Genomic DNA, 10,511 nt, shown 5'->3' with positions numbered 1-10,511 from the left:
GTGGAGCAGGAATCAGACTGGTCTCCTAGAATCCCTCAGAGAGATCACCAGCAAGGCAGAAGGGCGTCGGCTGCCTTATATCCAGTCAGCAATTCCCGTCACCCAGTCATCATCCTGCCCAGATGCTTGGTAATCAGCCTCACTACCTTCCTTCACCAGAAGAGGGAGTTCATAAGCCCTCAATGGTGAAGGGGAAACTGAACTCACAACACGTTCCCGCCTTTGGCCACTGGGTACGCTGAGTCCGGTTGGGACATTGTCTTTGCAGGTGGCCCAGCTGATGGCAGGTGTGGCATCGCACCCCAGGGGGACTCTGGTAAGCCAGGGTTTTAGCTGGTCCCCCGACAATCTTCTGTGGTTTAGGGGCCTCCAGACCCATGGGAGGGCCCCTAGTGACAGTCTTTGATCCTGACAACTGAGACCTCCTGGCATCATGATGTTCATCAGCCAGACAAGCGGCCTCCTGAAGAGTCATTGGCCATCTGTCCTGAAGCCATTCTTGTCTCGGGGTTTAGTCCAGGAAAGAATCGCTTTAACAAGAAGAGCTGGAGGACGTCCTCCTTAGTGGTTGCTTGGCTCCCTTGTACCCACTGTAGCAGTGACTGCCATAGTTTACAGGCCCATTCAGTGTGGGTATTTGTTACCTGTTTTATAAGTCCACTGAACTTTTGGCGGTATGCCTCTGGTGTCAGCGCATACCGGGCCAAGATCACTTCTTTGACCTGCTCATAGTCCATACAGTTCTCATCAGGTACCGTGCGATAGGCGTCCGCTGCCCGGCCTGTCAGCTTGCTGGCCAGAGCCTGAACCCAATCCTCTGGCTTCACTTGATGAAGGGCACACTGCCGCTCAAAGTCCTGCAGAAAGCCATCAATGTCTTCCTCTGCCTCCTCCAACTGTCGGAAGGCATTATACTGGATTTTTTTGTGGCTTACTGCTGACGGTACCTGGGCGGAGGCCAGAGCTCCCTGTTATGAATGAGTCACCGTAGGAGGCAAAAACAGAAATACTAGCTAAGTCCAGAAAACCAGAGAAGTTGGCAGCTATCAGATTGCAGACCCCCTGAACCTAACAACAACAACAACTAGCAGTAGCCGTGGGGGGTTCCTACGGTGCCCTAGACCCCTCGATCACAGCCGGAGAACTACATAGCCTAAAGACAGAAAGTGAAATCTAAACTGCCCCAGAGCAGACCCCAAAGCAATAGGCAGCCCCCAACATATAATGACGGTGAAGCAAGATGAAAAAACACTCACACAGATAGAAAGATAGGCTGAGCAAATGATGGGGCCCAAGCTAACTAAATGGGACAGAATAGAAAAGCTGCTGTCTGCAATCCGCCAAAACCCTCTCAAAAACAAGAGCCAACAGACTGATAGGGAAAAAAGCCCCGAAGACGCTAGGCTTCAAAAAGACTATATCAGTACTCAGGTATTTTCTGAAGACAGAGCAAAAAGGAATTCAGCTCACCCAGCAGGGGAAGGCAGAAATCCAGAAAAACAAGACAAAACAAAACCAAAACACAAAAGCAAAAAACAGAGTAGAAAACTTAGCTTTTGAGGAGCAGGAATCAGACTGGTCTCCTAGAATCCCTCAGAGAAATCACCCGCAAAGCAGAAGGGTGTCGTCTGCCTTATATCCAGTCAGCAATTCCAGTCACCCAGTCATCATCATTCTGCTCAGGTGCTTTGTAATCAGCCTCACTACCTTCCTTCACCAGAAGAGGGAGTTCATCAGACCTCAATGGTGAAGGGGGAAAATGAACTCACAACAGCTCCCCCTGCTCGATGACTCTCCTCTCTCCGCTCTGCCATCTCCATCTTGGCTAGCTCTACTTTGGTCCGCTCTGCCATCTCCATCTTGGCTAGCTCTATCCTGGTCCGCTCTGCCATCTTTTCCTTCAGATCAGTACGCACATCAGCCATCACCTCTCGTACGATCTCTACTGCAGGGTTTGGGCCATAGAACGCCAGTCTGCTCTTTACCTCCCTCTGGAATTCAGTCTCTTCCACGTTCACATCGGGAAGCGCTGCACTATCATGTTCTATGATGGCTGCTATCAAATCTGCTTTTGTTTTGTTGCTGGCGATTAATCCTCGAGCTTCCACCAGGTCTTATAATGTATTCCTCTTTAACTTCTGGTAGTTATTTTCCATTCAGTCCTTTACTCCTATAGACGGGGTATCATATCCCGCTGTCTGCCACCAGTGTAACGGGGTCTTCTGTGTTGTACACTCCCTGACAGAAGTTATGTCGCTTATCCATGTTATGTAAATAAAAGCTTATAACCTGACGTTAAATTCATCCATTGGTTGTATAAATTACTCTTTTGAAAGCTGAAACCCTCCGAAATGTGGTTTAGGTTAAGAAAATAAATTGGCATCAATGCAGAAATATTGATCATTTAATGAACACAGAATGGTCAGAATTTAGCAAGACAAAAGTTTTGTCGCCTGGTCATAATGCACCCAATCCTAGTTTCCATCCTCACCTGTGCTCAGTAAATGATCGGTTAATTAGTGGGTGTGTATAAAAAGAAACCTAGCACACGAGACCTTCAACTACAACTTGAGCTCAGATAACATGCCAAAAATCCACCCTGCGACCAAAGCCTGGATTATCAAGAGGCTGAAGACCAGATCCACTGCAGAGGTGGCTGGCACCTTTAATGTGTCTCAGCGTCAAGTACAAACATTTAAAAAAAGATTTGAAGAGACTGGAGATGTGTTTGACAAGCCCAGGTCCGGCAGACCCCGCAAGACAACTGCTCAGGAGGAACGTTTGTTGGTTAGAAAATCCAAAGCAAGCCCTTCTTCCACTGCAGCAGAGCTCCAACAAGCCTGGTCACCTCAAGTCCCTTTGTCAACTAGAACAGTTTCTAGGATTCTGTCTCAAAATGGCCTCCATCGTCGAATCAGTGCCCAGAAGCCATCACTAAACAAAAGGCAAATAAAAAACCGTGTGGCATTTGCAAAGTCCCACAGCCTGCTAAACAGATGGACGCTGGAAAAGTGGCAGAAGGTGGATTTCTCTGATGAATCTTCAGTAGAATTACACCACAGCCGCAGCAAATACTACTGGAGACCTACTGGAGCCCGTATGGATCCAAAATACACACAGAAAACAGTTAAACTTGGTGGTGGAAAGATCATTGTCTGGGGTTACATTCAGTATGGGGGTGTGCAAAACATTTGCAAGGTGGAAGGCAATATCAATAGCCTAAAATATCAAGAAGTATTAGCTACCTCTTATATTCCAAATCATAAAAGGGGTCAAATTCTGCAGCACGATGGTGCTCCATCTCATACATCCATCTCTACAACAAAGTTCCTCCAGGCAAAAAAGATCATGGTGCTCAAGGACTGGCCAGCCCAGTCACCAAACATGAACAGCATTGAGCATGTTTGGGGTAGGATGAAAGAGGAAGTTTGGAAGACAAAACCAAAGAATCTAGATGAACTCTGGGAGGCATGTAAGACTGCATTATTTGCTATTCCTGATGACTTTATTCGTAAATTGTATGAATCATTGTTGAACCGTATGGATGCAGTCCTTCAAGCTCATGGAAGTCACGCAAAATATTAAATATGACTCTAATAGCACCACAACTTCATTCACCAATGTTATGCAACATATAATGGTATTTTCAGTTAATTATTTGATTGAATATCACATTACTTTCTGTGGGCGACAAACATTTTGTCTAGCCAAAATCTGATCATTCTGTGTTCATTAAATGATCAATATTTCTGCATTGATGCCAATTTATTTTCTTAACCTAAACCACATTTTGGAGGGTTTCAGCTTTCAAAAGGAAAATTTATACAACCATTGGATGAATTTAACTTCAGGTTATAAGCTTTTATTTACATAACATGGATAAGCGACATAACTTCTGTCAGGGAGTGTAATACCTCTTACATTACCACCCCGTGTTTCAGGAGGTCCACTCTGCTTTTCCTCGCTTCTGAATGAAGGGTGCTGGCTCGAAAGGCTTTGTAACATCGAAAGACACTGCTACTCCATGTATTTCCAGTATGACAACATTTTACTCATTGGTCTCAGAATATATATACATACAGAGGGCAGGACAATCAATGTGTGTCGTGCCAGTAGTTAACAGGCTAAGACGCCAGACATACATTACAATGGCCGTGGGATTTACAAAGGTGGGGGGAGATCAGAAGTGGGATATCTTGTTTACCCTTGCCCAGGGGGTCACAGCTGGTCAGTTCCTGCATTAAGGGCATACATCTCCTATTCGGTGTGCTGGGGGTTCTATAAAAGTCTCAAATACAGGAAATACTCTAACCCTGTGTAGGGTAATCACAGCGCATGCGTGGGCCCATCATATGCATTCCATACGAATAAATGCAGCGTACTTGTGTTTGAATAACAGGAAATGATGCCTAATCCATAAGAGATGACAACCGTGCCTGAATGGTCCCTTCCATAAGCGTTGTAAACAATAACAGCTAACAGACCCACGGTATAATCAATCTAATGGGGCACCAAAAATCCTAATAGCTAATACGCATGCGCAAACATTCCACCTAAGCAGAAAAAAGACGCATCCGTGTCCTAAATGTAGGAAATAGTTTATTCCTGTGTGGGGTAATCAATATGCATGCATGGGTCCCAACATATACATTCAACACATTCAGACACAACACACTTACTGTACATTCCAATGCCAGGCAAAAATGCCTAATCACGTGAAAGATGACAACTGCTCCCAGATGGCACCTGCCATATGCATTTTTTGAAACAGTAAAGTCTAATAAGTTTGCATTCAAACTCAAGACAGTACATATCCAGTCAAAATCAAATCAAAACCAGTGGAGAAGCTGAAACATCAACCTCCAGTCTTGTGCTATATCAGACCAACAGGGGCCAAAATCTAAGCATATGAAACTGGCAAGGCATCCCACCTATTAAAATCATGTTCATAATGAAACTCATGTTTATCCACGTATATGAACTTATTTTTGCTGAATTCACAAACAATAAACCATTCGATCACACAAAGATACAATAAACATTGCCAAAAAATGACCAAAAACAGACCTAAGGGTATGTGCACACTAGGGTGACCGCAAAAAATCGATGTTGGAATTTTGTCCGTCTGGACCCCACAAAACGATTCCCCTTTCCAGATATTGAGATAGCCAAAATTTGAGCTCGATCAAACGACGTTAACCCGTGCCGCTCGTCGCTCAAAGTTTGAAAAAATCAAAATTGAGGTATTTTAAGATTTAGGTATTTTGCATAGTCTGTTAGACTATAAAGAATGTGACAACAACATTGCAGAAATAGCCCTGACCAAATTTTTGAACCATTTGTGGTATTTGAATGCAGAGTTGGTGGGATTATCGTTTTTTGATCCCACCATTACAGACAATGAAAAGTTGTTAATGGCTAATAAATTGCTCAGTAGCACAGATGAACCATCAGAGCACGCTAGGGTTGTAAATCCAAAAGTTAGGAAAGAAAAATTAAAAGAGGTAGGAAGTAACCGACTTTAACGACCTTCTGACAAAAGATGAAGAACAAAAGCAATATGTCCTGCAAGTTGTAAGCAAATGCCGAGCATTATATTCTGATGTTTCAAAAACTACTTTAACAAAAGCTCTAGAATAGATTAGATAACTATGTAAAATTATCAACTCATGTAGGTTAGCGTGCTCTGATGGTTCATCTGTGCTACTGAGCAATTTATTAGCCATTAACAACTTTTCATTGTCTGTAATGGTGGGATCAAAAAACGATAATCCCACCAACTCTGCATTCAAATACCACAAATGGTTCGTAAATTTGGTCAGGGCTATTTCTGCAATGTTGTTGTCACATTCTTTATAGTCTAACAGACTATGCAAAATACCTAAATCTTAAAATACCTCAATTTGGATTTTTTCAAACTTTGAGCGACGAGCGGCACAGGTTAACGTCGTTTGATCGAGCTCAAATTTTGGCTATCTCAATATCTGGAAAGGGGAATCGTTTTGTGGGGTCCAGACGAACAAGATTCTGACATTTTTTCCCCCCCATATGAGATCCGGTCACCCTAGTGCACACGCTGCGGATTCCGCTGCGGTTCCGCAGCGGTTTTGGCCGCTGCGGACCCGCAGCAGTTTTAGCTGCAGTGTACAGTACCATTCAAATGAATGGTAAACAAAAACCGCTGTGTAGACGGTGCGGATAAATCCGCACGGATTTCCTGCGGTTTTGAAACCGCAGAAAGAATTGACATGTCAATTCTTTCTGCGGAATCCGCAGCAAGTTCCTATCTCCACCATTGTGGAGATGGTGAATCCGCAGGACCAAACCGCATGCTAAACCGCAGATAATCCGCAGGTCTTTTGACCTACGGTTTTATCTGCGGTTTTTGCAAAATCTGTGCGGATTAATCCGCAGCGGATTCCGCAGCGTCTGCACACACCCTAAGTGGACCGCACAAAAGACCCAAACAATATAGGCTCAGACAAATGCGTGTAAACACAAGCCTATAATTGAATAACCCCAGGTCTTGAGAAAACACAGGAAGCTGTAAAATAAGGCATAAGAAACAAGAACATCATGTGGCAAGAGAAAAAAAAATAGATGAATACATTTCCTTCACAAAAAGGGGGAAACCTCAAGTCATGAGGAACCCTGCAAAGGATAAATCCTCATTGATCCCCGTTGGCCTAACTGAATTGAGCTTATAAGTTCATCTAGATTCCAGTCTCAGAAGTTCACCCTGCCGATCTAGGAATGGGCAGACAAGTGCATAAACATTCTGCGTCTTAAGGCCCCGTCACACTAAGCGACTTACCAGCGATCCCGACAACGATATCAACGTGTCAGGATCGCTGGTGAATCACTATGTGATCACTGGTGAGCTGTCAAACAGACAGCTTCACCAGCGATTAGCACAGCGACGCCGCGCGTGCGGCATCGCTGTGTTCAGCGCTGATTCATGTCAAAAATAGAATTAAAATAAAAAATATTGTTATTCTCACCTTCCGACGTCCCGCGCAGCATTCCCGCCTCTCTCCACGCTCCGGTCCCAGTAATCCTTTGCGAGAATTACCGCGATGACGTCCGTTCTCACGGGATCACGAAGTCTCGCGGTCATTCTTGCAAAGGATTACTGGGACCGGAGTGTGGAGAGAGGCGGGAATGCTGCGCGGGACGTCGGAAGGTGAGAATAGTAATATTTTTTTTTTTATTATCTTATCGCTGATTGCTGGTCTCCCGCCTGTCACACATAGCGATGCATGCTGGCCAGCAGGAGATCAGCGACGAAAGAAATGTCCAGAGATTTCCCAGAGCGATCAGCGATACCGGCAGGGGGACCGGTCGCTGATCGCTGTCACACACAGCGATCTCGCTGGTGAGATCGCTGTTGTGTCACAAAACTTGTGGCTCAGCAGCGATCTCGCTAGCGAGATCGCTATGTGTGACGGGGCCTTTACAGTTGTAGTCTTTCAACTTGTACAATCGAGAGTCCACTGTTTAGAAAAAGAATTAGTACGTTCCATGAAACCACATATGTTACATTCGCCACAAGGATATGATCCCTGTAGACGACAACCTGAGTTGGTCCTTGCAGTGGGTCGAACAAAGTGACTCTTCATGAGAGAGTCACAAAGGTTCGGCGCTCTCCTAGAGGTAAGTACAGGATGTTCCGGTAGCAGGTCCGAGATACGTGTGTCAGTTTTTAATATCTGCCAATGTTTTTGAAAAAGATTCCACAGCCTATTCCACTGATTGTGAAATGTGGTGATGAATCTAATCCCATCATCCGAGAAACGTGGACTAAGTTTTAAAAAATCATCAGTTCTCGACATCGTTTTACGATAAGCCTGAGTAATCACAGTTCTTGGATGCCCTAGAGTATATGTGGGTCAAACGTCACAAGAATTGTGTAAACGTATACAGCAACATACATCTAATATTAATCTGGCCAAGTCGGATTTAGTTAACGGCAAAACCTTATCCCCTGTGGCGTCCCATTTTCTAGAACACCATGCTGGGCATACCCGTGGGTTAGGTGTAGTTGGACTTTAAAAGATCAAACCGAATATCCGTAAAACGGATTGGCAGGGTGAACTGCTGAGACTGGAATCTAGATGGATTTATAAGCTCAATTCAGTTAGGCCGTCGGGGATCAATGAGGATTTATCCTTTGCAGGGTTCCTCATGACTTGAGGTTTCCCCCTTTTTGTGAAGGAAATTTATTCATCTATTTTTTTTTCCTCTTGCCACATGATGATCTTGTTTCTTATGCCTTATTTTACAGCTTCCTGTGTTTTCTCAAGACCTGGGGTTATTCAATTATAGGCTTGTAATTTAACACAATCCAACATATTTATAAGCATCAATCCACACTCTCCAGTGAGAGATGCCAAATTACATGGGAACACCAGGACAGCTCCCATTATGCATAATCCTACAGAGAAAAATGGAGTGTAACGTCCAAAGGAAAATTTTTGAGTACTAAATATTATAAAAATTATCAATCTTTATTAAATACAACAAGACACGTAATGCGACATTAATTTTAAAAAAATTCAGTAATGTTGATCATAGGATAGTGATGACACATAGAACACGGATAGCAGTAATGTATCAAGCTATAACAGCATAAAACAAATAAACTCCCATATACATATAGGATATACCCACTGTGACCTATCTGTTTTATCCTGTCATGATACAAGATACCAGCCGGGAAATGCCCGGAATCAATTCAAAAGTCACTGGTGCATAGTCAGTCAGAAACAGCAGGAACCAATATGTATGACAAAGAGTTAAATTGCTAAGTGCAAAAAAGTCAAATGTTAATAGCCTCACGCTTACCGATGTGGGACATCTGGTACTGCACACCAAGTCCCTAGCCCCAACGCACGTTTCGCGCTGGGCTTCGTCGGGGGGAATGTGTGGATTGCTGCATAGTGTGGGGTTTTAAATCCTTCTGCCACAGCTGCCTCTAATTACGGCCGTTCCATTTGGGCGTATAGGGGGCGGATCACTGAGCTGCAACATTATCACATCCGGCCGTCCCAGCATTTGGAGGAGGTCTGACGTCAGTGACCGGCTCCCAGCTGATTGGACGCCTTCTGTGACCTGTGCAGACATCAGGATCTACCGCCCATACACACACCGCGGCCACCATCTTGGATTTGGGCAAACATAAGGACAAAAGGAAATAAAGACAGTGCAGTGCCCTACCACAACAAAACTATAAACTGTGCCACAAAGTTGCTTCAGTTAATGAGTAGGAACACATCTATAGGGGCAAAGAGAGGTACTAAAAATCCAGTGCCCTAACTCAAAGACCTCATTGGCGGCGCCACATAATTAATGCCATTAATATATAAGAACATCACCAGTACAATAAATATGGACAAATAATGTAAATAATACAAAAATATAATATATAAAAGTACATTCAACAATATCATCCAGTTTGATGTCCTTTATGGTGATGCTGCCAGAAGAAACAGGAAAAGATGCCATGCCAAGATTCCTTAAGCATGATCCTCTCCACAATCCAAAATCCAATGATTAGCACATGAATATACACTAAAAGCAAAAAGGGGGATAAAAACAGCAATATTAAAACAAGGAAAAATAAACAAAGAAGGACAAAAAGGGGAACAGGGAGCGTGTCACAGCAAGAGAGCAAAAGAGAGCTTCTCATTTAACCCATCGGGTGCTATTGTCCCAAGGGTGACTATCCAGCGGCACTCAAGCTGGGATAGTGTCTTCAATACCCCGGACTATTGTTTGGGTCTTTTGTGTGGTTCACTTAGGTCTGTTTTTGGTCATTTTTTGGCAATGTTTATTGTATCTTTGTGTGATCAAATGGTTTATTGTTTGTGAATTCAGCAAAAATAAGTTCATATACGTGGATAAACGTGAGTTTCATTATGAACATGATTTTAATAGGTGGGATGCCTTGTCAGTTTCATATGCTTAGAGTTTGGCCCCTGTTGGTCTGATATAGCACATAACTGGAGGTTGATGTTTCAGCTTCTCCATTGGTTTTGATTTGATTATGATTGGATATGTGCTGTCTTGAGTTTGAATGCAAACTTATTAGACTATACTGTTTAAAAAAATGCATATGGCAGGTGCCATCTGTGCGCAGTTGTCATCTTTCACGTGATTAGGCATCTTTGCCTGGCATTGGAATGTAAGTGTGTTGTATCTGAATGTGTTGAATGTATATGTTGGGAAACATGCATGCATATTGATTACTCCTCATCTGGATTAGGCTTCAATTCCTGTAACTGAAACGCAAGCATGGTGCATTTGCTCGCGTGGAACACACATGGTGGGGCTCACGCATGCACAGTGATTACCCAACACAGAGATAGATCATTTCCTGTTTTTGAGACGCAGACGCGTCTTTTCCTGTTTGGGTGGAACGCACAATATTATACTTGCGCATGCGCAGTAGTTATCTTGACCTCTGGAGCTCCACTAGATCGGAAATACCCGGCGGGTGCCGCACACAGGTA

The sequence above is a fragment of the Dendrobates tinctorius genome, unplaced genomic scaffold, assembly GCF_039654945.1.
Source record: "Dendrobates tinctorius isolate UK_male_01 unplaced genomic scaffold, ASM3965494v1 ptg000513l, whole genome shotgun sequence".
NCBI classification, from domain to species: Eukaryota; Metazoa; Chordata; class Amphibia; order Anura; family Dendrobatidae; genus Dendrobates; species Dendrobates tinctorius.
This window is presented reverse-complemented; position numbering follows the sequence as displayed.